Raw genomic sequence first — 25,463 nt, forward strand, 5'->3', positions numbered from 1 at the left:
ACATTCAAAAACAAAACAAAAACAAATCAGCGACCAATATAGCCACCTTTCTTTGCAAGGACACTCAAAAGCCTGCCATCCATGGATTCTGTCAGTGTTTTGATCTGTTCACCATCAACATTGCGTGCAGCAGCAACCACAGCCTCCCAGACACTGTTCAGAGAGGTGTACTGTTTTCCCTCCTTGTAAATCTCACATTTGATGATGGACCACAGGTTCTCAATGGGGTTCAGATCAGGTGAACAAGGAGGCCATGTCATTAGTTTTTCTTCTTTTATACCCTTTCTTGCCAGCCACGCTGTGGAGTACTTGGACGCGTGTGATGGAGCATTGTCCTGCATGAAAATCATGTTTTTCTTGAAGGATGCAGACTTCTTCCTGTACCACTGCTTGAAGAAGGTGTCTTCCAGAAACTGGCAGTAGGACTGGGAGTTGAGCTTGACTCCATCCTCAACCCGAAAAGGCCCCACAAGCTCATCTTTGATGATACCAGCCCAAACCAGTACTCCACCTCCACCTTGCTGGCGTCTGAGTCGGACTGGAGATCTCTGCCCTTTACCAATCCAGCCACGGGCCCATCCATCTGGCCCATCAAGACTCACTCTCATTTCATCAGTCCATAAAACCTTAGAAAAATCAGTCTTGAGATATTTCTTGGCCCAGTCTTGACGTTTCAGCTTGTGTGTCTTGTTCAGTGGTGGTCGTCTTTCAGCCTTTCTTACCTTGGCCATGTCTCTGAGTATTGCACACCTTGTGCTTTTGGGCACTCCAGTGATGTTGCAGCTCTGAAATATGGCCAAACTGGTGGCAAGTGGCATTTTGGCAGCTGCACGCTTGACTTTTCTCAGTTCATGGGCAGTTATTTTGCGCCTTGGTTTTTCCACACGCTTCTTGCGACCCTGTTGACTATTTTGAATGAAACGCTTGATTGTTCGATGATCACGCTTCAGAAGCTTTGCAATTTTAAGACTGCTGCATCCCTCTGCAAGATAGCTCACTATTTTTGACTTTTCTGAGCCTGTCAAGTCCTTCTTTTGACCCATTTTGCCAAAGGAAAGGAAGTTGCCTAATAATTATGCACACCTGATATAGGGTGTTGATGTCATTAGACCACACCCCTTCTCATTACAGAGATGCACATCACCTAATATGCTTAATTGGTAGTAGGCTTTCGAGCCTATACAGCTTGGAGTAAGACAACATGCATGAAGAGGATGATGTGAACAAAATACTCATTTGCCTAATAATTCTGCACTCCCTGTACAGTATTCTGAAGGTCTAAAATGTCACTGTGTGTGCGTGCATGTGTGTGTTTTATGTATATGGATTTTTGAATTATTACTCATAATATAACATTGTCCAGACATGGCTGGTAAGGACATGAGGAGGAAACAGTAGGAGCTGTGTGAGGTTACTAAAGGCAGTGGATCCCTCAGCAGCTGGATTACAAAGAGCACAGGTAACATTAACACATGTACCAGTTGTTGGAGAGGTATTCCAGTATAAAAATAATAATAAGCACAACTGAAATGTTTTGCTTCTATAACATTTTTCTGTCATCATTTTATTATAGATTAAGTGTAAGAGTTGTTAAGTGTGGATAATTAAATAATAGTGTATTGCAATAGCAAGTTGTGCCTTGTTCTTAGATGGACAGCAAGTGGAGAGTGATAGATGAAATGAGGGGATGGAAGGAGGCACAGGCAGGGTCTAGTTTATTTCTCAGTTTTTTGTTGCCTTATGGTTCCAAGTGCTGTCACCAATCTTTGCATTTTGTTATTATCTCATGACACTTGTTTAATCAGCTACCATCTCTCCTATGGACTTTTTAATGTCTACAGTCTCAGATCAACACAGCGCTGCCCTCCAGCACTATCAGCAGCAGGAGCAGCAGCAACCCCTCAACAGCAACATTGTACCCATCAGGTAAAACATAGGCTACGTTTGCTTTGCCTCACAACAGTGATATAGTATGATGCGATTCCATATTAGATTCTTGATGAATGTGTGTTGTTGTTATTCAGCCTGGTTCAATGTGCCCCTTTTTAGCTTTGAGCACCCGCCCCTATAAACGTCTCTGCACGGCCCTGGTTGAGATGATGGATAGTTAACACAATTATTTACAGAGTTTGTCAAAAACTGTAGATTCATCAAACTTTAATAATTAGAAGGTCAGAGACGACTGCCCATAAAACAACAAATGTGACCTTGATAATGAGTTTATATTGTGAGAGCTCTCATTGTGTACAAGTTTGATTAAATAATGACCCACACTGTAGGAGGAGTAATGACTCATGTGAGCAGACAGATGGACGACGGACGGTTCCCCGTGGCAGGAGCTCATCGGTCCTGCAGCCGGATGAGCTGAAATGTGACTTAATGCTTGAAGTGGGGACTCGTCTCTCTCTCTGATTCCACTCCTCGTGTCTTGTTACCGCTCACCAGAGATACAAGCAGAGGAGTAGGCAAGCAGAGACACAGGGAGGGAGACGTTGAGGCAGCAAACATTTAAGAAAATGTTTTCCTGATTTTTGAGCCTCATTTTGAAGTTGCATGAATAGTTTGTTATAGTCAAATTACAGCTCAGCTTGATACCAGTGTCAATTTATTTAATATATATATTTTCAATAAAATCCACATCACTCTCAAGATGTTATTGTCCTTTTAAATTCTCTTTTAAATCGTAAAGTGCAAAAACTCTGAACACCTTAAACAGCTGAAACAACTTATGAATATAAAAAGGACAAGTTGTTCCAAAAGTCCTCCTCCCTCTGTGGTTTGGTGTCTGATGACACTACATGCATGATACATGCTCAATATAAATCTTGCCACCGGTAAGGATCTCAGTCACAAAGAGAAATCCTCAACACATAATACTCACAATACATGAATCACACCTGTCATCATGTGCACCAAAAAGAGATCAATAGTGTGTTTCTCAGTTCTTGCAGCACTTCCTGTCACCTAAAGTCTGTTGACGTCTCCAGACCAGCCCTAAAGAAGTGCTCCCTGATCTTTGAAATTGAATACACTGAGAGTGTCTGAATAAATCAAATTACTGTCAAGCCCCCGAGATAAAATCATATATGCTCTCAGTTTGTAGTTTAATTAGAAATCAGAGCTAATATTCTACTGAAAGCTTAGGGGCAGCCATTGCACCCTCCCAAATAGTTAGTTATCTGTCGTTTGACAAAATCAAGCTTTTGTTAAGCCCCCTTTTGTTAAGCCCTCTTTTGTTAAGCCCCCTTTGTTTGGCAAACCTTTGAGGTTTGCCAAACAGAAACTTCTGTAATAAATGTTTCTAACAGTAAATATTTTTCAGACATTTTTTCCATCTGTCTATGTGTTGTCCCTTAATCTGAGCTGTAACCAAATGAAGCAGAGTGTAATTACTTCCTTCAAGCCATCCTGTCACAGTGAGTGTAATCTACAGTATAATATACTGGCTCTTTGTGATTTACAATGTAAGCTATTCATGGTGACCTGAAACAAGTGTGTGGTTGGCAGAGTTGGTTTATTGTGGTGCTTTTCAGTGTTTCTGCAGGGTCTTGCACATGAGCACAACATTTCACAAACAGAAAACAAAGACTGAGAAATTGCTTTTCAACTTTTTTGGACAGATTAAACATCTTAGGCTACAAATAGATTATCAGTGCGTGAACTCACAGTTGCCTCCAACACAAAATCCTCCATTTTCCTCCATTTACCCTAAGCTAACAGCCTTTCCAACAACAACTACAACCTCGCTGCAGTCCAAGATGCATGTGAGGATGAAGATATAGAAGAGATGGAACTTCAACAAAATATGGCAAGACCCACGGGCGACCACACTCCGTTACCAAGTCCCAATCCCAAAAAACTGAAAAGCAAAACTACTGGGAAGCAGGTGGGCAATGAGAATATATATGAAGTCTTGCTAGCCTTCACAAAAAGATGTGAAGAAAGATTTGATTCACTTAACAAGACACTTTGAATGAAGCATCAAAGCAAACACAAAGGCAAACAAAGAAAACAAAGAGGAAATTGACAAGCTAAGGACAAAGATGGAGTCGCTGATGAAGGAAAACAAAGAGCTGAAGGAGAGCTGTCTGGAGAGCGCACGGTACCGCAGAAGATGGGACCTCAGGCCTGACAGAGAAAGAAAATGAGAATACATGTGAAACGGTGATAGGCATTCATAGACCTTGAAGGAATTAATATATTTGATACTGAACTAAAAAGACGTCAGTTCCCAGATGACACAGTAATGTTTTTGAAGGATTAATCAATGCTTGATAAAGCTTTGAATGGAATTTCAGTTTTTTCTAAAGCTTCAGACCTGAATCTAAAGAAATGTTCACTTTATAATTGTTGGAAAAAAGCATGAGGACGATTGCCGTGAAAAGTGACGTTAAATATTTAGGCGTTTATTTAAAAAAGATATCAAAAGTCAAAAAAGCTAAAAGATAAAACTGATGGTATGTCCAAAACACTAAATCATTGGCTAATGAGAGATATTACAATTTTTGGATGCAATCTATTATCAAAATCAGAGGGTGTCTCAAAGATGGTTTATCCAGCTTATTCATTATACATTACCCCGCAAAGTATTAAAAAGATGAACTCCAATCAATCACTTCACTCAATGGCTGGAGTATTTAAAATAAACTGGATAAAAGCCTTCCTCTCAAAACCTGACTCCATATCGTTCCAAGGTGATCAGCAACACAGGGGCACCACAGGGGACTTTCCTCTCCCCCTTCCTCTTCACCCTCTACACCACAGACTTCAGCCACTGCACAGAGACCTGCTATCTTCAGAAGTTTTCTGACGACTCAGCGGTGGTTGGATGCATCAGCAGGGATGATGAGACGGAGTACCGGGCTGTGGTCGACTCCTTTGTCACGTGGTGTGAGCAGAATCATCTGCAGCTCAATGTGGCAAAGACCAAGGAACTGATCGTGGACTTCAGGAAGACAAGGAAACACTTGACCCCTGTTTCAATACAGGGGGTCAGTGTTGACATTGTGGAGGACTATAAATACCTTGGAGTCCACATTGACAATAAACTGGACTGGGCTAAAAACACCAAAGCACTTTACAGGAAGGGCCAGAGTCGTCTCTATTTTTTGAGGCGACTGAGGTCCTTCAACATCTGCCAGAAAATGCTGAGGATTTTCTACGAGTCTGTTGTGGCCAGTGCGATCCTCTATGCTGTGGCATGCTGGGGGAGCAGGCTGAGGGTCGCAGATGCCAACAGACTCAATAAACTAATCCGTAAGGCCAGTAATGTTGTGGGGATGGAGCTGGACTCTCTCAAGGTGGTGTCGGAGAGGCGGATGTTGTCCAAAATAAAGACAATGTTGGATAACACCTCCCACCCACTCCATGACATGCTGGTCAGTCACAGGAGCACGTTCAGTGAGAGACTGAGAGTACCGAAAAGCACCACTGAACGACACAGGAAATCATTCCTGCCTGTGTCCATCTCCCTATACAACGCATCTGCTTAACACACTGTTTACTGCTACAACTACATGTTTCTTTCCAGCTATTTATTAATGTGTGACTTATATATATATATATTGTACTATTCTTAGTTAGCGTGTTGTCTGTTTTGTTAATATTGGTTTATAATGGAGCACTGTAACAAAAAAATAATTTCCCCCAGGGTTCAATAAAGTATTCTGTTTCTGATTCTGATATCCCCAAAAATATTTTCAAAAAGGTGGGAGGGTTGGATTTTCTTCTGAAATGTGATTTTGATATTTGGAAGTTGCCTGTCAAACTGTCAGAATATCATAAGCAAGTCTTATCTTATTGGAAGATGGTTTTTGCCCATGACCTCACGCCCCATGGCTCCACCTTGTGGAATAACAGGACCATTACAATTAATAGGAAGTCGCAACCATCCCTCCATAAATCTGAGCGTACACACTTTCTGTCTGTCCTAGTCTTCCATCCACCAGCTGTTAGGGTTAAATACCTAACAGCTTTACTTTAATAAAGAGGCAGAGATTAAAAAAATAAACCCTTTAATAATAAAAATAAAATTTTGTTTTAAAGTCTATATCTTCAGGCAGCGGCTCTTGCATGAATCCTCCGTTGTATGTGTGCAACAGCAGCACTGAGCTCTCTCCGAGTGATGACTTTCAACCTGTTTGACTTGGACAGCCGAGAAGCCTCCGAGCCTACAAGCCTGAGCAGGACCAGTCTGGGGACACCATGCCTCCTGGTCAGAAACTCAGGACTTCTCAGTCCAACAGGACTAACCTGCAGAAGAACACCAAGAAAGAAGTGCATGTGAAACCAGTCCCTCATCACATAGGAACATGTACAGGCCAGATGGAGATGTAGTTTTAATGTTAAAGTCATTAAAGATTAAAGAGCACAAACAATTATAGTGTGCGTTCTAACCTCTTTATGAGCTCTGTAGATGAGAGTGGAGTAAGCATGAATCCTCTTTTTGGTGCGTGGAGGGATCCTACGCATTACATGAACAGTCGCCTTCATGTTTGCTGTGTCAAGTTCCTTGAAGGAAAAAAAAAAAGTCATGAAGAGAAATCACCCAGTGAGACTTGCAGAATCTCTTTTATAAGGCCACTGGTGATGAAAGCAAAAGGGCGCACAGGGAGTGAAACTCGTACTCTAATCAGCACAAATTGGAAACAGCTTAGCTTGATTAGGCTTAATTATTTTTACCCACCTGGCTTTAAAACCCTGAGTGGGAGGAGGGAGAAATGCCACGCTCAAACAAAAACAGGAGCAGGGGCCCGTTCTTCGTACCTCGCTAAGTAAGTTAGCCGGATTTGAATGTTGACGATTTCGCGTGATCTTGGATCGTTCGGTTCTCCGAAGCTCATCTGGGACTTGCTGTCATAGCAACAGATCCGTAAGCGTAAACCTGCTCGGGAGCAGGTTTACTTTATGTAAACAGGATTAGATCGCGGCCACTCAGGTATGTCCGCTGCAGTTATATGAAAGCAAGAGCGATATTTCTCCACTGTTTTACCATAAATAAATATTATCAATATAACTAAAGATAATGCAGCATTTGATTCTTGTATTGATTTCATACAGATACATACAGGTCATTTCCGAAAAAAAGGGAAATGTACTATTAATCATCCTATTACATGTAGTAGATCATGTCAGATGTAATTCATATTTTAGAGTAGTAATAGTAAATTACTACGTGCAATCAAGATGAGAGACCATGACTATAAAAGCGAAGGTGGATTTGGGAAGTCTGTCGCAGCCATGTCCTGTCCGTTTGTACGCGAGCAAGGAAGGTGCAAGATTGATAAGGAGAGTTTACAGAATTTAGCGTATATTGCGGGATAGACAGGATCCTTTAGCTCAGCGCGACAGTGTGCTCATAGAGAGATATCGAGAGAGAGTGAGTGAGTTGCGGTCAGGTGTAATTTTTAAATTTTGATGATTTCTTTGAAATGTTCTTTTTCCAGGGTTGAATGATTGTACAGCGTACATCTTTAATTACTTTGAGAAAAAAAACTAGAACTGGTGCACAAGTTTGAATTTATTTTGAATTTCTGAATTTCCACAGGGTGGAAAGTACACATACAGGTTCACATACATACTTACACCCCCACTAATATCTGGTTAACTATTTGCCAGTTGCAGCTTGACCAGATGCGTTTGGTTGCCATCAACAAGCTTCAACAATGCTGCATAATTTTGGCTCGATATTTGACCACTCTTCTCGGCTGAAATAGTGGAGTTAATTTAAATTGGTTGGTTTCCTGTCACGGATCCAGCTTTTAAGCATAGTCCACAAATTTTCAAAAGGATTGAAGTCAGAGCTTTGGGAAGCAATGTTCCCTCTAAGCTGCGCACGTGCGCAATTGCGCACTGTTGGCACGGTCTCTGCGCAGAGAAAATCTGCGTTGCGCACACAAAAAAAAATTCTAACCTGAATTGAAATTAAAGTAAATATGTGCCGACACCGGTGTTTTAGCTAGCAAAGCGTGGCTGATGTGGAGTGAAGCCACGTTAATGACAACGTGTACAACCATTGGAGATGTGAGCAGGACAGACGGAACAATTGACGGAAAAAGTGTGGACTTTATACCAGTTTTTAAATTGTGTTGAAAGGCCACGTAAAACCAGAGTTATGATTTTAAAAAAAATGCAATGTTTGGTTTTCTTCCTGAATACTATCGTTGTTTATATTCACTGCGTGAAGAAAGGGTAAAAACGGCGTTTTATAAGGAAAACGCTCGAAAGCACTCTCCGCCTGTGAGCAAAGACGAAACCAAAACACCCCACACCCTTTCCCATTGGTCGCAAAATGTACCATGTCGACCAATCAAAACATGGCATTTAGTTGTTAAGAAACGGGGGGAAGTTTTAGGAGTGACGGCGGAGTTTTGAGATGTGAGAGATTTGCGACGTTTAGCGCAAATCTTGTGTAGTTAGTGTGTGGTGTAGTCAATAGTTTTGTTGTGTGTGTCAGAACAATGAGGCGACTGCTGAATGTTACAGGTGTTACAGGAGTGATACATCTCCTGTTGTCAGGCCTGCAGGTATCAGGCTGTTGTTCTCCTTTATCTGATAGTGGACAGAAATTAATTTTTGGAGTGGCACAAATAATTTGTGTGGCATCAGATTTGATGCAGAACAGCTGATTGTTCTGTAAGTATTTTGAAATGTTTGTTTAAAAAACCGCCTTGGCATCATTATTAGGTAAACAGCTGCAAAAAAACTTGTTTGCAAAGCTCAGTCACTTTTTTGAAGAAGTAACTATATAATTAATTGCCCAACATTGGTCATTATATACTGTATTTTGCAGACAGAGAGTTACAGGACTCTCTCACAGACCACAGACTCATAATACAAGTCAGAGTTTTATTTTTTTAAAAAAGAAGAAAGAAAGAAAGTTGTGTTTTCAAAATTGGAGTTCAACTTATTTTTACTTCCAATAGTGTTAATATACTACACAGGTCATGAACAAGATTTTTTTTTTTTTTTTTAAACTTTAATTGTAACTGGGCTAAAGCAGTTAATTAAAAGTAGTCTAACAGAAATGTAAATGCTGTAATTTTATTTTATTTTTTTAATTTTAATAAACCATGTAACTTGGATGGATTCAATGCTGGCGAGACCACAGTGCACACGTCTAATGTCGCTCACAGTGATCCAAAGGATCGCTCAGGGAGTTTGTGTGTTCGCTCAGACACATGAAAAATTAGAGGGAACATTGTTGGGAAGACCGCTCTAGAAGCTTAATGTTAGCTTGCATTATTCATTTCAAAACCAGTTTTTATGTGTGTTTGGGTAATTGTCCTGTTGGAATACCCAGTTGTGTCTAGCTGTTGATTTCACTATCTGTGACCACATCCTCATTTTAGTTTTGACAGCATTTCTAATAGATAATGGAAGATGGCTTGAGCATGAATTGAGGCTGCAGTTTGGGGAACTGTTTTGCCTCAGAGGGAACTGGTGGTGGCTCCTGAGCCAGGCAGATCCCCATGTACTAATGACAAGTATATAAATTGAAAAAGGAAGGGAGGGTCAGGCACACAAAATGCAGCTTGTAGTGTCTGGGGGCCATATTTAGCAGAGAACCAGAAGGGAGGTGTATGGAGATGTGGTCCCAGTCCTGAAATTCAGATAAATTTATCTCTAATTGAGGTGAAGTTGACAAAGTTGGAAGTAGTCCTTCTTCTTCATTATTCCAAAATAGCTTCAGAGTATGATGCTACCACCACCATGCTTGACAGTTGGAGCAGTTTTCTGTAAAACATGTTCGAAAGGGGTTCAAATCCATCATCTGTCTCGGCCTTTCTATGTGGCGTTTGTATGTTGTCCTGGTGTTTGCGTGAGTTCTGAGTACTCTGGCTTGCAAATTAGTGGCTTAAGTTGATAGGTTAATCTAAATTGCCTACAGGTGTTATGTGTGTGTGTGTGAATGGTCTTCTGTCTCTGTGTATCAGATGGGTGAGCTGTCCAGGGTGTACCCCACCTTGCCTTGTGGCAGATGGGATAGACTCTAGCCCCCCAGAAAATCCAAAATAATTCTGAGCTTGTGCACCCAATTCCTGTTTTTTCTTCTTTTTTTTTAAACAACCATTAGAGACATACGCTGAGCAATCATTCCTGGAAAAACAACTTTTTATGATTTGAAGAAATCATAAAAAGCCTCAAATTACCATGACATCTTTTGACCACATATTTTATGCATTTAACTATGTATATTTAAATTAAATGCTACTTTTAACTGTTCTTTACTTTCTCTGATTTTGAAATCAAGATATACTGGAGATACATTTACTTGAGTACTGGACTAAAATACTGAATCTGCACTACAGTACTGTAATATAGACCTGGTATACATAAATAATAAACAACAAGGGAAGTTTATGTCTATTTGTTTTTTTTTTTTCTGCTGGTATATTTTTCTCAGATTATACGTAAAAAGTAGTCTAAATACTGTCAACATTTACACAATACACCAACTGTATATTCTTTACAGTGATGATGAATTTAATGGCAAAGAACAATGCATGAATTACATTTTAAGTAATGTGCAAAAGTACAGTTCTGTGGTACTCAACGAGTGTTTTCATTTAATGCTGCTTTAAAATCGAGGGAAATAAAGGGAAACTAGCTGAATGCATTTAATAGCTAGATACTTTAAACTATTTACTTTTTGTATATAAAATATAAACCCCCAAAAACCCAACAGTACATGTAATAAATCTAATGTTTATGAAACAAGCCATATAAACTAGCAGGATACTCGGTCAGTTTTCCCCATTTCTAAATAAAGTGAATACGCTTAAGGCTTAAAGCCTTGGAGTAGAAGGAACGAAAGTGATCTGGCGCCCCCTGTCGGCGAGCAGGGAAACAACAAGAACACAATGTTTTGTTTTGTTTTTTTTTACAGATTGGATGTACAGTCGCTCACAGACGTTTCTGCCCTCCAGCCTCTCTGTGTTTGTGAGACCTCACGTCCTGTCCTCTGCGAGCCCTGACTCGTCTTATTAGGCACTTTGACCGGGCCGTGTGGTCGTGTGTGCCTGAAAATTTATGCTGCTAGCTTAATGTTACATGTTGATATTGTCAAAAAACAGCTGGATGCTACCCGGCTAGCGAGCGCTAGCAGAGCAGCCTCTGCGGGGATCGAGTCGGCGAAACAGGACTGGGAGGATGGGTCGCTGCCTGGTAAGACAGCCTACCTAAGTTATTAAGCGAGAGCCGGTGGTGTTCGAAGCTTCGTTTACAAACAAGCAAATACCGAGTTTTAAGCGGTCGCTGAGACTTAAACTGTTGTTGTGTGTGCAGTGATCAGAGAGGATGAGGAGTCGCAGTAACTCAGGAGTGCGGCTGGACGGCTATGCCCGGCTGGTCCAGGAGACCATCCTGTGCCATCAGGTGAGTCCAGACATACACCAGAGACGAGGCAGCGCAGTAAAGCTGGAGCACTTCCGCAAAGGTGGATTTTCGTTTTTAGGCAGGAAAAGGGAGTGAGGGCCACTTTTTTCGCAATGTTATTGAGAAACGTTTGAATGAAGCAATAACTCAAGATCTAAATGTGGAAGCACTTATTTCAAAATGAAGTATGTTGCATACTGTGATTACAGTTATTGATGCGTCACTACCTGTGTACTAGTTTAGATGTTGCAGAATGTACGTGGTTGTATATGAAATACTGTCATACATTATTTTGGACACTATAGTCCATTTGAACGTTTAAGTCATGCAAACTTCAAACGAGACAACACCAGGACCCAGTGTTATGGATTTCAGTTATGCACATATCCTTGATTTCTCCTTCAGAAGCATGCTAGGTATGGACATGTTTTGTAGCCCATATAGGTTAGGGTTCAGCCAAAAGTGAGCTGCACAGAAATAAACAAAGTGTGGGCAAAGTTCAGGCACTGGAACAGGCTGAGGACTGGAAAGCTATGTACTGTTATCTACTGGCTCTTGAGCTCACATGAGGCACCATCAACAGCTGTCTATGCTAAACTGTGACCCAGAGAGTACTCAGCTGATAGGAAACGGCATCAGCTTTCCACGCATAGCATGTACTGACATGTCGGGGTATATATGTTTCGTGAGAGAGGAGGGGTGACACAATGATGTCTCAGGCTCCTCCAAATATAAACTGCAACTGCTGTATTATTATTATTGGGCACACATTAACTTTTAGTAACTTTCAGTGAAAGGATTCTGATACTTTTTAACAATTTCAGTTTGAATTGTAACCAGCGGGACCATGCTTCCATTCATTTTCAGCTCTGCTCATAGGAGATCACAATAACACATATAAGAATAATAGCTATGATTCTGTGATAGGTGAAGAAGAATCACGCCTCGTTGGCTTAAAGTGTGTATTGGGTCCTGTCTGTGTGTTGTAGTCGTTGGTGGAGTGTTCAGCTGCTAGCTAAAAAGCTGCAGCTGTGTATCTGTCGTGGATCTTTCACACATGGATTATAGAAAAAAGCTCCTGCTCCTTCAAGCTTGACCGAAATTTGCACCAGCCCACATGGACAAATCAAATACTCTCTGGAGAAAAATGTTGTGGTCAGATGAGACAAAGATTGAGCTGTTTGGACACAATGGCAAGATGTATGTTTGGGAGAGTAAAGCTGAGGCTTTCAAACCTAAGAACACTTTACAAACTGTCAAGCATGGTGGTGGTAGCATCATGCTCTGTAGCTATAATGCTGCTTATGATACTGGTGCATTGCACAAAGTGGATGGAATAATGAAGGATGACTATCTTCAAAATTTTCAGCTTCACGTCAGATCAACAGCTAGAAAGTTGAAACTTGGACACTGTTGGGTTTTCCAACAGGACAATGATCCCAAACACACCAGAATTGGTTTTGGAATGGAGCTTCTGTAATGGGCTTCCCAAAAAACCTGACCTCAGAAATGTTAAAGATTTGTGTTCGTGGTACAATCATTCAACTCTGAAAAAAACCCAACCTAAATCACAATTATGATCACATTCAGGCTCATGATGAGTGCAGGTAAACTATTGACCACAACTGTATCCTTCATACCACCCCTGTCTTTACTATTGGTTAACATGTCACATGTGTCTTGGTTTCAGAACCCAGTGACAGGACTTCTTCCTGCCAGTGCGCAGAAGAAGGACGCCTGGGTGAGGGATAATGTCTACAGTGTCCTGGCGGTGTGGGGGCTGGGTATGGCCTACCGGAAGAATGCAGACCGCGATGAAGACAAGGCCAAAGCTTACGAACTGGAGCAGGTGTGTTTGCAACATAAATAGAGCGAGTAAAAAAGGGGCCTGTACATTCTTTCAGTTATGACGGGTTAAATATTTGAGGATAGCAAAACATAGGAAAACTTTAATGAATGTGGGCTTTAGTTAAGCTAAAGTATCACATTAGCTCAACAGAAAATATTGTTTTACTCTTAAATAGCTTGAAAGGGAATATAAAAGAATCACATTTGTTTTGGTCAGCACTGCGATCGTAATGTTTTAGTAGGCTTTAGGAAAAAAGAGGATTAAAGAAAGAGGAAAGGATTATTTCACTCTGGCATAACATGCACTGAACATGCACAGGCTTTCACCCATACATACAAACCTACAGTGGATGTACTGAGTGCCATCAATCAACAAGTACCACTCTGCCCCTAATTATAGAGTAAGGTGTTATAATATCTAACTTTAAAATCAGGCCAGCACTGATAAAAGCTCCTGATTGAGATTCACTAAAAGAATTGCTAAAAAATTATCTAATGTGTATGAAAAAACCCCCAATTCATAGTTCTGTTAGAAATTATTAAGTACATTTTTAGCTCTTGTAACTTTGAGTCAGTGTTTAATAGTCCAAGCTGATAAATTTGCTAACCTGTTTGATAAAATACAGCATATTGCAAAAGTCTCGAGCCGCCCTCCACGAGTTCTTGTGGGAAATGTGAGAATAAATACATAGAGCCACAAGAGATGATTGTAGCTGTTTCCTTTCTAGCTTGCTAGAAATAGAAAATAAATTGCATCACGGTGAGATTTTTGCCGTTTACTTATAGAGCTGTTTTTGTTTGCTGGCAGAGTGTGGTGAAACTGATGCAGGGGCTTCTGCAGTGCATGATGAGACAGGTAAGATATACCCTGGGTTTGAGTATTGGACTGCTGGGCAAACAAAACAAACGACTTGATGACGTCACTTTGTACTGTGAAATTATTGACGTTGCTGATTAGCTTATGAAGAAACTCATTATAAACTTTGCTAAAGCTATCGACAAAAAACAATGAGTCTTTGGTCATGTGTCTCCAGGTGGCCAAGGTGGAGAAGTTCAAACACACCCAGAGTACAAAGGATTGCTTGCATGCCAAATATGATACTCCCACTTGTGCCACAGTGGTCAGGGATGATCAGTGGGGTCATCTCCAGGTGGACGCCACCTCGATTTACCTGCTGATGCTGGCACAGATGACAGCCTCAGGTACAATAGCGATGCAGACTGCTTTTTTTTATGTATATATATATAATTTTTGCCTTTTCTTTGCCTTGGTGTTGTAACATCATGTTATTAAAGAATGAGTTTTCCTTTGTTAAAACAGTCACTGAGCGCTGAACATAGTTGTTATCTCATCCCGCAGGTCTTCGTATCGTTTCCAACCTGGACGAGGTAGCCTTCATCCAAAACTTGGTCTTCTACATAGAGGCTGCCTACAAAGTAGCGGTGGGTAATGTTTTTTAGAGGTCTTGTTTGGGTATGTGGTGTCTGGAGGGTGACATATGAGTAGTTACATGAAAAGACACAGAATAAAAGCTGCTCCCAAAGTAAGTGCATGTCGAGTCTTCTACTGTAACACATCCAGATGTTTGGAAACACTTCTGGGTTTTGGACTGACTTCGGGGTAGTGTAACCACAGGTTTTTGAAACAATGAATGAAAGAAGAATTGGTAGTAAAAAGTCCGAGGTTTGTTTGTTTGTTTTTTTTTGTTTCTGTTATCATAGTTGAATGATAAATCAGTGGGATAGGCTTTTCAGTGCCATGATGAGTTTCAGTACTGGAGAGTTGCTATAAAGAAAGAAAGCCATGACCATTTTTACCACTGCAGGACTATGGAATGTGGGAACGAGGTGACAAGACTAACCAGGGCATTCCTGAGCTCAATGCCAGCTCTGTAGGAATGGCTAAGGTACAAAGGATATGTGTTATTTAATAATTATCAGCATTTATGATACACTGTACTGTCCATTCATGGATATAGGGATTAATCTGCGTATGCACGTTGCAGGCAGCGCTTGAGGCTATAGATGAGCTGGATCTGTTTGGTGCTCACGGAGGGCCGAAGTCAGTAATCCATGTGTTGCCTGATGAAGTCGAACACTGTCAGGTATCATTTTTAATTAGCCTTTAGCTATGGTAGCATCACCTCTGTTTGTCTTTCTTGTATTCAGTGTGCTGTTTTTCCCCTTCAGTCTATTCTGTGCTCCATGCTGCCAAGAGCTTCAACTTCAAAGGAAATAGATGCTGGTCTCTTTTTTTTGTCTACTACATTTCTTTGGCATATATTTCAATTAAATCACTGCACCTATTTCCCATTTTCCTAGTGAAATATACAAAATGATGGGGGACTCAAGATTGTGAATTAGTAGAAGATACAAAATTGAGTCTTTCATGAAGAATACTTTTAAAATGTCTGTTGTAATATGACATAGGAGCAGCTTTTACATGTGCAATGCTATTGTAGTGTATTATTTTATATTTTTTCAGTATCAAGTTTAACCATAATTAGTTGCATTGTCCTCTAAAAATCAAAAGGAAAAAAAATGGTTGTGCCCAAAAAAATGTTTTATTTATTATTTATATATTTACTATTTGTTTTATTCTTGTTTCACAAAATAGTTTGTCATTAAACTTTGTTGTGACAAAGACAGGGACTGTTTCAGTGTATATATCTGTTTATTAAGATACCAAAAATACCAAGATACCAAAAAATATGTACCTCTTGCAGGTTGAGGAGGAGTATAGCAATCCTCACTCAGTAGACAGGGTAGCCATGGGTCAGCTGCCACACATGTGGGGACAGTCACTCTACATCTTGGGGTGCCTTCTGGCTGAGGTAGGTCCTGAGCTACACACTACCTTAAATGTTAGCTAGCCACAAGGCAACTGTTTGTTATCAATGTGTGTATGGCAGACAAATTGGGAATAATGCAGTATTCTAACAGACATTCAATACACAAAAACCACCTCACTTTTTATACGTATAAGCATTCAACGAATGTTATAAATCTTCTGCTTCGTCTTGCCTTTTCTTTTCGGATTAAGGGTTTTTTAGCACCAGGAGAGATAGATCCACTCAACAGGAGATTCTCTACAAGCTTCAAACCAGATGTTGTGGTACAAGGTTGGTGATTAATTTGTAGGAAACAACTGATATGGGCTGAGAGTTAAAGTCTGGTACATTAAGTAAGATATTAACTAAGCACTGCTTTGAAAATAGAGGGACTTTCAGCTTCAGTAACCAATGTCGCATTTCTGAAATTAGTCATTTCTGATGTTCTAAAGTCAGCATATTTTTTTGTACACACCAATGCACCAATGTGCACACCAATTCATACAAGCACTTTTTTATGCTTAAATGCTTTTTATCTTGGGTGGCTGTGGCTACAACATAGCTTGCCATCACCAGTGTGTGAATGTGCGTGTGAATGGGTGAATGACTGGATATGTAAAGCGCTTTGGGGTCCTTAGGGACTAGAAAAGCTCTATATAAATACAGGCCATTTAACACTCACATTCCAATAAATACATCGGAGAGCAACTTGGGTTTAGTAACTTGCCCCAGGATATTTGGCATCCAGACTGGAGCAGCTAGATATTGAACTGCCAATATTTTTTAATATCTTTTAAATATCTAAATTGCTTTTTATATGTTGTGTTGTTTTTTTTTTAGTTTGTGTTCTAGCAGAGTCGGAGGAGATCCAGGAGTTGTTAAGAGATCTGGGGATCGAGGTACAGACGATGGCAGAAGTTCTGCCCATCAGGGTCATGCCAGCTCGCATCCTGAGCCACGTCTATGTTAGACTGGGTAAACAAGCACTCTTTTCCTTATGTACAGCTGTGCATGTGAGTTCATATTAAAATAAATAAGAGTACCATCTGGTGTCTCTGCCACAGGGAACAGCAAGAAGCTGAATCTGAGTGGGCGGCCATACAGACACATTGGTGTCTTGGGAACATCCAAATTCTACGAGATCCGAAATCGCTCTTACATATTCACCCCTCAGGTAAAACTAGGGCACGTTGTGACCTTGTTATGTTATCCACATTAACATTAATAATTGAACAATAAATATTTGAATTTCTGCTTGGGCCCCCCTTTGTTCAGTTTCTGGATCAGCACCATTTCTATCTGGCTCTGGACAACCAGATGATTGTGGAGATGTTACGGACCGAGCTGGCCTATCTCTCTTGCTGCTGGAGGATGACAGGACGGCCTACGCTCACATTCCCAATCACCCGTAGCATGCTGGGTAATAACCAAAGCATATCAGTCTGTAATTGTTCTACATAATATATTTAATAATGTACTGTATTTTTTTTAGCGAATATAAAAAATAAACTTAGATGTTTGGACTGCATGTTCAAACAGGAGATGACACTGCTGAACACATGAACTGTGAGTAGCTCCTAATTTTTTACCTGATGAATGTCCATCTTTTTTCTGTCTAGATGAAGATGGAGAAGTAATTGATTCATGTATCCTGTCAACTCTAAGGAAACTGCAGGATGGCTATTTTGCTGGAGCGAGGTTTGTTTCTCTCTATAGCTTAAAACAGCAGATGATGTGAATTTTGTGATTAGAGAAAAGTTTGTGTCTGAGTACTTTGGCTGACCACTACAGGGTGCAGATGTCAGACGTCTCCAGTGTCCAGACCACTTCTTTTCACACTCGTCTCAGCTTCCTGGATGAAGAGAACGATGACATATTACTTGAGGATGGAGGCGATGATGATGATGGATATGGAAAGGAGTATAATACCTGTGGTCCCTCGGGTAATTACTTATTGTCCCAGAACTGTACAGCAGTTGAGTGGCACGATTAATTTGTCCTGTGTTTAAACATGGTTCAATTCTATTTAACTCTAGAGGACTCAGAAGATGTATTTGACCAGTACCTCACCCAGCTCCTTCACAGCACCACTACCAAGTGCCATCTTCCTCCCATCCAGAGGGGGCAGCACCACGTCTTCAGTCCAGAACATACCACAAGAGACATCCTGTCTTTTATGGCGCAGGTCCAGGGCCTGAACGTTCCCAGTGAGTTTCTCAACAGTGTAATGACCAAGCTAGTTTTCATGCTAGTGCAGATACACTAACCATAGTGTGTATTTAGAAGATGCATTTGGTCACCATGATGCCACCAATTGGTTTGTGAAGCCTTGTCTTGAGCATTTTTGTTGTTTTGTTTATCTGAGACAAGCACAATGTCAGTGTGACTGAAAATGTTTGCTGAGGTCCCACATTAAGCAAGGACTTGGGTAATTTTCTCGTGAACGTCATTACAATTAGTTCAATTGTTTTTCACCCCCTGCTGGCCATTAGAAAGACAGGCAGGTTTATGGCGCTCGAGCACTGGCTTCACCCTCCTAGCACATCCGTCTTTTATAAGCAGTCTGTAATGATATAATAAGACTGATGTTAGATTTTTTGACATCAAAGACTCACCAAATCTTGTCAAAACACTAAGCCGTTGTCAAGCCTGTCAAACCTGCACAGGTCTGGTCTACCTCCTGAACCCAAGGGACGAGTCATCACAGTGCAAGCTGTTACTGCAGTAAAAACTGTGATTGAATGAATTTTCTAATAATAATCCAGTAATAATCAAAGATATCCTCCCTGTTTAACAGCAAAGCAGAGACCTTAAAAGGCATTCTTTTGTAATAATCTGCCAGTGTGTTAAAAAGCAGAGACTCTCTTTTTAATGCTCTGTTTTAATGAAACATATTTTCAGAGTCTTCCATGTATCTGCCTGTGACTCCGGTCAAGAGCAAACATCGCAAATCTCTCAACCTTCTTGATGTTCCTCATCCTCAGCACGTCCCACAGGCGAAACAGCACAAGGTAGGCACAGCATATCCTTCTACCAGCAAACTCATTTCTCTCATGACTTCAGTATTGCTGTGAGTACATTTGTCTAACCCTGGCACTTTTCCTTTACTAGCCACACTCTGCTGCTGATCTTCATCTGCCTCGAGACTCTCAGGGCAACACGGACTTTGCAGCATTGGTCAGGCAGCTAAAAGAATGCCCCACTCTTCAGGACCAGGCTGACATCCTCTACATTCTCTATGTGATGAAGTATGATCATCAAGACAAAAGTAGAGCAAACGTTTGATTAAAAAATGCTGCTTTTGTAATTGCCCATCCTGTGTTTTTGTTCTCTTGAGCAGAGGAGCTGATTGGCCGGTGGAGTTGTCAGGTCCTGGGCAGGGTGGGGTCAGTGTGCGATCACTGTTGGAGGAGCTGTACGTAGAAGCCGGAGCCTGCAAAGAGTGGGGGCTCATTAGGTACATCTCTGGAATACTGCGCAAGAGGGTGGAGGTCCTCGCTGAGGTCAGTGTCTTAGGAAAAAGGTGGCTTAGCACCTGGTTAGAGATTATTTTAAACTAAGTGTGTCAGCAACTTGCAGCAGAGATTACGTGCTTGACTTGGACACCACTAAGTAGTAAGACAGCACTACCACCAAGAGCATGATGATGCCATTCCACATGTAGCCACAAATTGACCTTACAAACATATACCATAAATCCTTTATACTTATATAGTCAGTCTTTAGCCGTGTCATTGGTATCTTCCATGTGGATCAGTCACTGTGGTCAGATTTCTGGACTCTGTTCTGATCCAGTGTTGTTGAATCATTGCTGTCTGTTTGTTGACCTACCCTATTCCTCCTGCAACAAACAGCTTCAGTCACTCACTCATGCTGCAAGTAAGAATTAGGAAGTTCCTAATAGGTGTGTTTTGAACAGGATCAACAGTGTCCATGGCGATTTATTAATAATTCACTCCACGTGTATTTGTCTTTTCTGCAGGCCTGCACAGATCTGATTTCCCATCACAAGCAGCTGACTGTAGGTCTACCTCCTCAACCCAGGGAAAGAGTGATCACAGTGTAAGCCGTTATTGCAGTAAAACAATGTGGCTGAAGAAATTTTCCAGTAATAATCCAAGGTCTCTGTCCTGATTCTTTTCAGCCCTCTTCCACCGGATGAGTTAAACAACCTCATCTACGAAGCCAGTGGTCAGGACATCAGTGTAGCAGTGCTCACTCAGGTAAGTCAGTCACCGTTTGGACTGTTTGATGATTTTTTTCACACGCTGATCTTACAGCTCTGAACTGTGCGTGTCTGTCATGTAGGAAATCATGGTGTATCTAGCCATGTATGTGCGCTCCCAGCCCGCTCTGTTCGGGGACATGCTCAGACTCAGGATAGGACTCATCATGCAAGTGATGGCCACTGAGTTAGCTCGCAGCCTGCACTGTTCTGGTAGGAAAAAAACACCCAAACACAACGTACACATACACATGCACGCATAACCGAGTGGATGAGCAAAGGAATTAAGTCTGCAGAGTGTGCAATATGAAAAGCTTGTAACGTCTTTATAGGGGAGGAGGCGTCAGAGTTTGATGAGCCTGAGTCCATTTGGCATGAAGAACCTACTGCATCACATTCTCAGTGGCAAAGAATTTGGGGTGGAGAGAAGCAGTGAGTTTTGTTGTTCCCTATGCATCCATCCCTCATCCCTCAGGAACAGCTGAACACCTTTGTAATAATCATGGTCATATATATTGTTGCTCTCACACAGAGTCTATGTATTCTACACCAGATCATGAACCTTGTTACTTAAAATGATTAATTAGGAAAAAAATGTATTTGACTTCCCCTTAAACAATCCTGAATCTTTGACCTGTGACTCTTGTTTTTTTTTCATCAGTGCGCCCAATCCAGTCTGCAGCCACTAGCCCTGCGATATCCATCCATGAACTAGGTCACACAGGAGCTACAAAGACTGAACGTACAGGAATACACAAGCTAAAGAGTGAGATAAAACAGGTGGGAATAATAGGACATAGAATTCTAAGTATTGTAATTTAAGTACGGTATATATATTTCATCTGCTTCAAGTGCCTTTTTATCTATCTATCATGTGACTTTTTCTGACCTTGGTCTAAATGACTAAATCAGTCTAAATCCATAGCTGGAGTGACTCTCATCCCATCCCATGACAGTAGGAGAACAAGACTTGGACTTCAGATAACTTTTCTGCAGTTTGATGAACCAGTCCAGACCTTCATTAAGCTGTTTTCCCCCCACCCCCATAACCCATCTTGTTATAGCATTTGGTCATGGATTGGCATGGTTTGTTTGTTAAAGGATTTCTGTTGTGATCAGCCCTGTCCAGCTTTCGTTTTGCTTACAGCAGTCCTTATCGTGTGCTGATTTTCGCAGCTCTGTTGTAATTTTTACCCATGCCCTTGCTCTGTGTGGCTCCAGCGCCATCATATTTGCAGTGTGACAGCCGTGTGAACCATCTCAAACTGTTCTCTGTCATCCATATCCATGTGTAGATCTTCAGTGGCGGTTTTTCCTTGAGTAGCAATGTCACATCTCCTCGCTCTACGGTAAACCATTTCACCTCGCCTGCTTCATATCACCTTATTTGTTTTAAGGTTGCAATAGGAGGTATGTGTAGACCAAACAAACTTCATTCGGATTTCATAGTTTATGTAGATATCTTACAGTTTACTCGTGGCTTTACTTATTTAAGGATGAGGATGCTGTTATTTTGTAATCTATTATTATTAACAATGGTTAATGAGAACACAATCGCTCACAAATGTACCGAACTAACAAGTATAGTGTGTTAGATCTCGATTGATAACTTTCATCGATTTATAAATGATGAAACAGTACATATCAAGACAAGATTCCAATTCTTTGCATTATGTTCAGTTAAAACAACATTGTTATTTGATCTCATATCAGCACGGGCTCTACTGTGGCTGAAGCCTGGGGTAGCTTGTGATCATAAATCTCTGGGTCTGGGAGACGTCTGCATTTATAATAGCTTGACAAAAATAACCCTGGGTGTGTTTATCATAATGAAGCAATGTGGCAGCTGTTGCAACAGTATACAGTATCTTTTCTGTGTTTGGAAGATAATTAGTGAAGGCACAAGCTATATCAGGCTGTTACTACGGCTACAACACTAGTTAGTAAGCTCTTTAGAGTATTTATCATTAACACCAATAATACAATAATAGCAGCCTTGTCCTTCAGCATATATACTAAAGTGCTTTGTTGCCAAGTTTGATGGAGTGTCAGTATGCATGGATAACTGCATGAAAGGTGGAAAAGCTATCATTTTGTGGTTTGGTGAGACAAAAAAAAGTGCTACAATATTTCAACCTTTTTTACATGCATTTAACCCTAAATATGCTACTGTCTGCACATTATAAATATCATTCATCATAAAGCCAAGAGTGGGAAGGTGCAGTTCTTTGCACCTTGAACTGGAAATGAGCTCAGATAGGAGAAGGTGCTACTGAAGAATCAAAGTGGCGTGATTAAAAACTGTGCTCTTGCCAAATGCGACAGTATACATAACAAATAGATTTGACCTACATGGAGACAAGGTTGAAAAAAAGAACAGTGCTCCACTAAATGTGCTTTAGCAGTGTCTTCCTTTTGGCTTGCAGCGTTGCAGCAGCCCTTCCACTCCCAGTGGAATGCTGTCCCCGGTGAGCACTTGTCCAGGAGACGGCCAGCTGCACTGGGAGGAGAGACAAGGCCAGTGGCTGAGGAGACGCAGGCTAGATGGTGCCATCAACAGAGTACCTATGGGTTTCTACCAAAAGGTGTGGAAGATCCTGCAGAAGTGCCACGGTCTGTCCATCGACGGATACGTGTTGCCCTCTCCTACCACAAGAGAGGTAGATACTCGCAGACCTGCTGCAGATTTGGACTTCCTGCATATGTGTGTGTTTAAATTCTGTGTTTTCTGTTTAGATGACAGCAGGAGAGATTAAATTTGCAGTGCAGGTTGAATCTGTGCTGAACCACGTCCCACAGCCAGAGTACCGGCAGCTGCTAGTGGAGACTGTGATGGTTGTGGGCCTGATAGCGGATGTAGACGTGGACAACATCGGCGGCATCATCCACGTGGATCGCGTGTTGCATTTGGCCAATGACCTTTTCCTCAGTGACCAGGTACTACCAGAGAAAGGTTTTTGGTCTGTTGCAAGTATTTGTTCACTGGGCTTCACTCTGCGTTACCTCTTCATCTTTAGAAATCCCACGGCGCCAGTGAGTATTTCCTTGAGAAGGACCCAGCAACCGGAATCTGCAACTTTTTCTACGACAGCGCTCCTAGTGGTAGCTATGGCACCATGACCTATCTCTCCAAAGCAGCAGTCACTTACGTCCAGGACTTCCTGCCAAGTTCCAGCTGCCTGATGCAGTGAATAGGCAGACTGGTGTGTTTTACCAACAGACTCTATAAACACCCGAAGAGGCATGTTTCATAAAACTAACTTCCTGTTATCACCTCATACTGTTCATGCGGTGCTTGTAAGTATACTCTTTAATAAGCTGTGTAGCGCTCATATAACTGATCTAACATCATAGCCTTAGCTGCCAGTGCAGACCTCTGTATTTCAGTTTATTTAGTCTTTGTGAGTCTAGACTGTAAACCTATTTATTTTGTGAACGTGCTGCTCAGACGTATGTTTATGACACTTACAATCTTACTCTGTTGTCTGTCTTGTAATTTATCGTATGTTACAGTTCTATTCAGGCCCAATATTTTGATCATATGTGCACTACTTATTCCTCATAAATCAGATCAATTTCTGCTGTTATTATTTATTTTTTACTATGTAACATTGTAATTTATTGTTCTGCTGTAATTAATGAGATAATTCTCCAGATATGTGGGAAAAAAGAGTAAAATTTACAACTTGTGCCCTCAGATTAGCTTTTCACTCTCACATGACCACATTCATAACAACACATGTATTTATTTTTAAGTGTGATAGTTTCTTTATTATTTTGTTTTCATGGCAGCCAATTATGTTTTAGTCCTAACAATACTCTGTTTGGGAACAGTTTTTTAAAAATCTGTGTTGTGTGTGTATAAAGAGTAAAAATCAGTCTATTTCTGCAAATCTCCAGGGTTATGCTACTGATGTGTCTGGTCAAATTTACCTCAACATATACTAAAGGTTTGTTCGTTTAGCATGAAATAAAAGAAAAAAAATCTTGTGTCTTTTTTAATATGCAAATCCATTTTCCTGTTTCACAGAAAGGACTGCAGTGTAGTAATTAATTTACAGCAAAAGTAAGTTAACGACTACCCAACAGGTGGAAGTTGGCCAGGTGTTTTCCTTGGCATAGACTAACAGTGGGTGTCTAGTCTGTTTTCCCAGCTGCTGAAATTATAGTAGGCCTCTTGTTGCTGACATTTTTATCTGCAATAGTAGCGCAGTAGAGTAACCACATGTGCAGTTAATGATGGCTCAGTGTCACTATTTCTTTTCGAGATAAAATTTAAAATAGGTTGTTTGCTAATTTCTCTATTATGTGTAAACACAACACCGGTTTGTCAATTCAGTTAGGTGCCATTTTTATGCTTTAGTGATTCATAGATGAGTGTTAAATATCTTAAATTTAAAAAAGCATTCCTCTGAAAATGGTCAGGTAAAAAAAAAAGTTGCAAAAAAATAAGTGAAAAAGCAGCTAATGTCCAAAGAAAAATGGAAAGATCTTCAGAAAGCCTGGAGAACTATTTCTCAAGACCACTTTAAAAATCACAAGACAGTGTGGCTCATTGGATGCAAAATAGGACTTCTCCACAGTGCTGTGAGTTTATCAAGAAGTGAAGTACAATCGCTTTGAACCAACTCACTGCTATAAAAACCAACTCACAGTTGTCTACAGTTTGAATTTTTGCATGACATGATCATGAAATAAGATGAAAAATACTTTATTCAGTCCACAGCTGTGCTCACCACAACAGTACCCTGGGACTTTATTCCTTCCCCACATCAACATCCTTTCCCAGGAAAGAGTCGCACAGTTGTCCTCTGGTCCTATTCACATTCAGAAACAGTTGATTTTCCCAAGACAACACCACAAAATCATCCACTAGTGCTCTGTACTCCTCCTGCCCAACACTATTACATTCAACCACTGCATAATCAGAGTATTTCTGCAGGTGGTATGACCCAGAGTTGTGCTAAAACTCTGAGATACAAGGTGAACAGGAATGGACACAGCACAGTCTGCAGCTCCTGTACTGCTGACAAACTCCAGGCTTTAATGTGGGACTCTTATTTAAAGCCTAAAGTCTGCGTGCATGAAGTCTGTACTAATGTTAGTGTTTGCTTTAAACTTTGGTGAAAAACAGTATTTAAGCAGTGCTCAGAGTAACAGTAATATAGTTAGTCAATTCAGTA

The 25,463-nt window shown here is 40.8% G+C and overlaps 1 pseudogene; it reads left to right on the top strand.

Annotated features, from left to right (window-relative positions):
- Window positions 1-10,888: 10,888 nt before the first annotated feature.
- Window positions 10,889-24,234, top strand: LOC134627304 (phosphorylase b kinase regulatory subunit alpha, liver isoform-like; annotated as a pseudogene).
- Window positions 24,235-25,463: the final 1,229 nt, after the last annotated feature.

Source organism: Pelmatolapia mariae, linkage group LG1 (assembly GCF_036321145.2).
Source record: "Pelmatolapia mariae isolate MD_Pm_ZW linkage group LG1, Pm_UMD_F_2, whole genome shotgun sequence".
Lineage (NCBI taxonomy): Eukaryota > Metazoa > Chordata > Actinopteri > Cichliformes > Cichlidae > Pelmatolapia > Pelmatolapia mariae.